Raw genomic sequence first — 6,503 nt, 5'->3', positions numbered from 1 at the left:
CTCGAAGTAGCTCGAAGTTGTTCCCGTCCTGCTCGTTCTTTTTTGTCAACAAAAGGGCATGAGCGTGACAGGAACACCTTCGAGCTACTTCGAGCTGCTCATTGGACAGCACTAATATCAATGTTAAAATAAACTTCGAAATCAGACCCTGATAAACATTTCGAATGGTCCTGAATGATTATATAAACTTAATAATAATAATAAAAATCACCTTTACGTTTTTGCCTTTCCCGTACAACAAAGTTGTACCGAAAGGCTATATAATTGCTCAAAAAAAGAACTTTTGATAGAAGGCCCGGAGACCAATAGTGTTATATACCGATCGACTCAGCTCGACGAACTGGGGTGATGTCTGTTTGTGTGTATGTATGTGTGTGTGTGTGTATGTGTATATGTGCATGTGTTGAAATTTTGTAAACACACTTTTTGAATCTTATCATTATCCGATTTACTCGCAACAAGTTTCATTCGACGGAGAATGCGGTCCCATTGTTTGCTATTGCAAATTGGCCCGATCGGACATTGCATTTTGGAGTTATTGAAAAATCATTGTTTTTTTCCCAAGGCCCCCCCCTTGGAAAAAAAAATTCAAAACCAAAAAATTTTTTTTTTTTCCGAAAATGATGGCGATGTATTTTAACTAATGCAAAAACATGCAAAATGATCGAAAAAATGTGATCTATTCTCCTAAAGAGATTTTTTTAACATTCTAATGTGATTCTTACAATATATTTTATAATGCACGAGAAAGGCATCATCACTGCTAGGTGGATTAATCTGGGTTTTTTTAGAATTTCGACTTGATTTTCTAATTTGCTTGGTATCCTGATTAATTTCATGCCTATCTATTTGATCTCCGATCGGAGAATCTTCTCTAAAAATGAACGATTCCGCCGGGAATCCATAAAAATCAGGCTCTTGATCGGATGTGCATCCGTCATCTTCAGTGTCGACTTCTCTCCTTCGCTTTCTTGAATTAATATGCTCATTTTCTCCGCTTAACACGAAGCGTGGAACGGATTTGCGGCTATGATCGTCGGAAATCTTAATCTGTCGTATGTGTGCCGCAATCAACCTTCCTCCGAGCGATATCTGAAAAACAGTTGGAGAAATTCGTTTAATATACTTTGCTGGTAACCATCGTCTGATGTCACTTTTATTAGCGTTTTTGTAGTAGATCAGGTCACCGCTTTTGAGATTAACGAACTGGTCGTTGAAATTGTCAGTAATTGTAGAGGTAACGGGTGAAGAGTCATCATGCCTTGCTTTTAAATTGTGTTTGTTATTAGTTGGGATTTATCAAATCCAATAGTGTTTTGGGTCTGTATGAAAGGAGTTTTTCGGATGGGAAATGGCCCCCATCCTCTTGACAAGTGTTTCTATAATTTAAAAGGAAATAGGAAACTTGTAAATCTGTTTCGAGCTTTTTTCATCTCCGGGTCTAATAAAAATTTCTTAAAAACATCCTTCACTAATCGAACCATGCGTTCTGCCTGCCCGTTGCTTTCCGGGTGATAAGGCGGACTTTTCATCACATACACCCCTTGCTTTTCGAAAAATTCAACGAACTCCTTGGAATTAAATGGTGGTCCACCGTCTGTGACCAACACATCAGGCAATCCGTACCTGGTAAATACATTGAGGAAAACCTTAATCACATTTTTACTATCCGTACTAGTCCTCATGTATTCCAGCTCAATCCACTTTGTGTAACTGTCTACAATCACCAGAAATGTTTTGTGGTCCAGATGAAAGAAATCTGCATGCACTCTGCTAAACGGTTTGTTGGTCGGGATCCATTGAGAATATGCTGCTGGTCTCGTAACTGGGGTCATTTGATTGCATATCCTGCAGCATCCAACTCCTCCACATCCCTATTCATCCCGAACCAATACATCGTTCTGCGGGCCAGTTGCTTCATTTTGTTTATGCCGCTATGGTTCCTATGCAGCAGTTCCAACGCATTTGACTTTAAATTGACTGGAATGATGACACGGTCCTGAAATAACACGCATCCCTCTACTTCCTCTAATTCCTGGTGGTGAGAGTAAACATCCCTGAACCTTCTATCCATGCGATCTGGCCAGCCTTGCCCAATATATGCCGTAATTTTCACCAACAACTCATCTCGTACGGTCTCTTTAGCAATTTGTTCATAGTCAAGGGGAAAGTTTTCTGTAAAATTTAAACTTTTTACATATTCACGATCCAAGACTTTCGGAACAGGCTGTGCAAGGGGAAAACGTGAGCAAAAATCTGCATTTGCCATTCTGGAAGAAGGTCGGTATATGATTTCATAATCATAAATAGAAAGTTCGATAACATAACGTTGCAGCCGCGTTACTGAAATTTGATTTTTGCCCTCCTTGCCAAAAAATTCCGATTAATGGTTTGTGATCAGTGTAAATTACAAACTTCATCCCAAAAAATTTATGAAATTTCTTAACTGCACAAACCACCGCTAAAGCTTCCAAATGTAAGATGGGGTACTTTTGTTGGGCATCATTTAGGCTGAAAGATGTAAAGCAAATAGGGCGTTCCTCTTCACCTACGATATGTGATATCACCTCCTAGTCCATAACTCGAGGCATCTGTGGTGACAACTATTGGCTTCTTGGGACCAAAATACTCCAACAAGCAAGGCCGAAGATGAAATTTTTTGCAATCCTCAAAAATTTGTTCATACTCGTCCGTCAAAGTATAGCTCACATGTGCTCACATGTTTCTTTAAAAGACCATAAAGGCACTTGATGCGGGAAGAAAGATTGGGGATAAATTTGCCATAATAATTCAATAAACCCAAGAATGCCTTGAGCTCTGATACATTTCATGGCGCTTTTGCTTCCCGAATAGTTTCAATTTTCTGCGGGCACGGGATAATCTTTATCCGTCAAAATGTGCCCCAAAAATGGCAATTCTGTCACAAAAAACTGGCACTTTTTCAAATTAACCTTTATAATAGCTCTTTCCAATATCTCCAGTACTAGGTAAAGTTTTTTTTACAATCCTCCCAATCAGTTCCACCAATCAAAACATCGTCCAGATAACAAGACACGTTTTCCAGGCCTTGAAGGACTTGGTCCATAACTTTTGAAAATTGATGCACTTGATGATGCTCCTTGTGGCAGACGGTTGTAAACATATAAACCCTTAATTGTGTTTATTACCATAAACTTTTTAGAGGCTGGCGATAAAAGCTGCGTATAAGCACCAGCTAAATCAAGTGAGCAAAAACTTTAGATCCTGATAAAGAGGCAAAATGTCCTGTGCAACAGGTAATGGGTAGGTATTTGGAATTATGACCTTGTTTATTGAAACCTTGCAATCGATCACTAAACGGATGTTTTGATCCTTCTTCATCACAATTACCACCGGTGAGGCCCATTCGCTGGTTTCTACCTGTGTAATTCCCCCGTCTCTCTCTAAGTAATCTAAATGCTCATTGACTTTGTCTCGCAGTCTTGGCGGTACCCCATATACTTTTCTAAAATAGGCTTATCTTCTTTCAAAACAAGATCTCCTTCATACCCAACTATTGGAGTTGAAAATCCCCATCAAATACAGTTGAAAACTTACTTTTCAACTCTTCGATCACGCTTTCTTCTTCGAGCTTATAAATGCCTTCGTCTTTAATCCTCGGATTCGAAAAAATGTCCCGCCATCCAGCATAAAAACAATCCAACCAGGTGCGGCCCATCAATGGTATAAAATCGTTGTCACATCGAAGCACAATCATGAAAAGCTGCTGCTTTTTGCCTTTCAGCTGAACCGAGACGCTAATTTTCCCAAGAACTTTTAATCTTTTGCCGTCAATCACTGCCAATTTCTTGTTACAAGATGAGAGCTTACTATGTTCAAAATTCCTCAAAAATAGTTCTTCAGAAATAACGGTCTCTGCCGAGCCACAGTCAATCTCCATCATTAAAACGCTCTTCTCAACAAAAACCTTTACATGGCAATCTTCATTTATGCGATTGATAGAGGAAATCATCATACAGGGCAAGTCCTCTTCGTCTTCCTCGTCTGTATATACCGGTCTCTTAAAATTTCCGCTTCCTTTTGTGCTAGTACCAACGATCTTTTTTGGAGATCCTAAGAATTTGACATCTGCCTGAAACTGCTCTCTACCATGCAACTTATAACAAAACCTTCGTGTGGCCTTTCATTTTACAAAAAGAGCACAAATACGTCGGTTTTTCTGAATCATACCTCCGGTCCCCATATCTTCCAAATTTATGCCTGGGCGAAAACGAAACGCTGCGATTACCGCTTTTACTTCTACCGCGATACCTTTGTTTAGAGCAAGAACGAACTTCCTTTCTACCTAAACGAGCGACTATGGAAGTATGATCATCGTCATCCTTCAAAACACTTGTTCGTATGTTAGAAATTTCATGATTTAAAATAAGTTTCTCCGCCCTAGCAGCAGTTAAATCGTCTTCGTCACACAAACGCTTTTGAATCTCGCGGTTATAAACACCTATTACCAAAAGATCCCGTATAGCCCTATCTTTAAAGGTACCGAACCCACATTGTTCGGCCAAAACCTTTACCGGTATCACGAAATCTTCCGATTTTTCGTTCCTACTCTGCCTTCTGCTCCAAAACTTGTAACTATTAATCACTTCCGAATCACATTTGTCAAATCGCTTTTAAGTTGTTCCGTAATCTGCTGGTAAAGATAGGGTTTTACGTCCTGACCGGGAAAAAGTTTTTTGATTTCAGAAAATACCGTAACGCCACACACGGCTAAAAATGATGTTTTGTAGCGTTCTTCCGGGACATTGTTATTCAGAAATACATATTCGAGCTGTTCAACGCATTGCGCGAATGGAATTGAATTTGGCAGGTATGGCTCGATGGTTGTAGACACCGACATTCTTTATTAAAAATAAAAACAAATCGAAAACACGAAATAAATTCAACTAATAAAATATCACACTTCTTCAAAATTTGGTCACAATACAAGAAATACCAAAACTAGCAAAAATAAAGTCACGTACCTTGAACACTGTAGTACTTCACCTTCAAAGAATTCTGCGGCGGCAAACCAAAATAACGTTCAAGAGAACACCCGTGGCAAAAGTCAACCTCTCACAATATAAAAGCACCAACTCAGCTTGGTCGTCGTCGTCGCAAACAGCTGATCTATTGAGGCAAGTCGGTCCAGCCCGAACGAACAATGGATGCACTTTTCTACACAGCACAATCCAAGCAACTATACTGCACTGCACAGGCTGCCGCTTTGTAGTAGTAGTGATAAACAGTGGTCTGTCACTGTCTGGTGTAAACACTGTAGGTTACTCAATTGCTGTATGCCGCACACCACTTCGCGCCACCGGCACCGCGGGAGACGTGAGATTACTTCGGCTGTCGTGTGTGTGCGATCGATGAAATCGATGAACGGTGAACTCACTCTCGCAATGGCCTCTCAGAAGGAGTAACTGCACGGAGATAAAAGAGAAACAAAATGGTGTAAGATATAGAAATGAAACAAACTACACCAGCATAAAAAGGCTAAAATGCTTCAAACCAAAAAAAAATCTCTAGAAATTTTTAAAAATTCGTTCGATTAGATAATTGCTAACTGCAAATACAATAAATCAATGCATAACACACTTTCACTCGCTTTTTTATTTTGTTTGCAGTCACTAAACGCTTTTTAGTCTAACAATGAAAACGAGGAACAAAAGATCACACAATAAAACGAACGTTCGCACTACAAAATGACGCTATTTTCCAGCGCAAATCTCCTAGCTCTTCCCAGGGAAAATTCACTTACGCTGAACTCTGGGAATGTAGGGCGAAATATTTTCCAATTATTGAACTTGAGTGAATAACTGTCTCAAATTGCACTTTTTCGTACTTTTCTCGTCGCCAATTGTAATAACTACAAAGAGGATTATAACGAGGTGGATACCAAAGGACTAAATAGACACCGTATAAAACTTTAATTGGGTTTCAATCTTTAAGAAGAAGTAAACACGTCAGGCTAGTAAGGTGTACAAAAGTTAACTCATCTTTATTTCAGATCTGTTCATAGGCACAGCATTTATATTCCCTTTTCCTCTCTTCAGCGATAGGCTCTCTCCGAACCTCGCTCAGAACGTGCACTAACACAACAAGGAATACGATCTGCTCAAGGTACTCCAAAATGCTCTCAAGTTCAGCCCACGACTTCTCGGGTGATCAACCAAGACATTTGCAATGTCCTCATCACCGATAAGTACCCAATCCGATGAAATAAGCATATGATCCTAATTTCCATTAACATGAGATCCAAGAGACAAGGTACCAAAAATTATCTTGAGTCAACATCAAGGTGCACAATGACTATTAGGTTTGTTCACAAACTTTTTTTTAGGGCCTTAGAAGCACTGGGTTCACGGACTTGAATGATTAAGTAGTTCAAACATTACGACTTCCAGGACGTTTTTTAAAAACTAAAAGTTTTGTATAACCTAAGTCGAGTCAAGTACGAAACACTGAAGACGACCTTACTG

General features: G+C 39.5%; 1 long non-coding RNA gene across 2 annotated transcripts; it reads right to left on the bottom strand.

Moving 5' to 3' along the window:
* Positions 1-833: 833 nt before the first annotated feature.
* Positions 834-5,843, bottom strand: LOC134208340 (uncharacterized). 2 transcript variants are annotated; one of them, XR_009978627.1, is made up of 3 exons: positions 5,724-5,843; positions 5,004-5,444; positions 834-1,092 (listed from the first exon to the last, which is right to left on the bottom strand). It is a non-coding gene; the product is annotated as an uncharacterized LOC134208340 (long non-coding RNA). The 2 variants fall into 2 exon arrangements; XR_009978623.1 differs by having other exon boundaries at positions 5,783-5,833.
* Between the last annotated feature and the right edge of the window lie 660 nt (positions 5,844-6,503).

This window comes from Armigeres subalbatus, chromosome 1 (assembly GCF_024139115.2).
Source record: "Armigeres subalbatus isolate Guangzhou_Male chromosome 1, GZ_Asu_2, whole genome shotgun sequence".
NCBI classification, from domain to species: domain Eukaryota; kingdom Metazoa; phylum Arthropoda; class Insecta; order Diptera; family Culicidae; genus Armigeres; species Armigeres subalbatus.
This window is presented reverse-complemented; position numbering and strand designations above follow the sequence as displayed.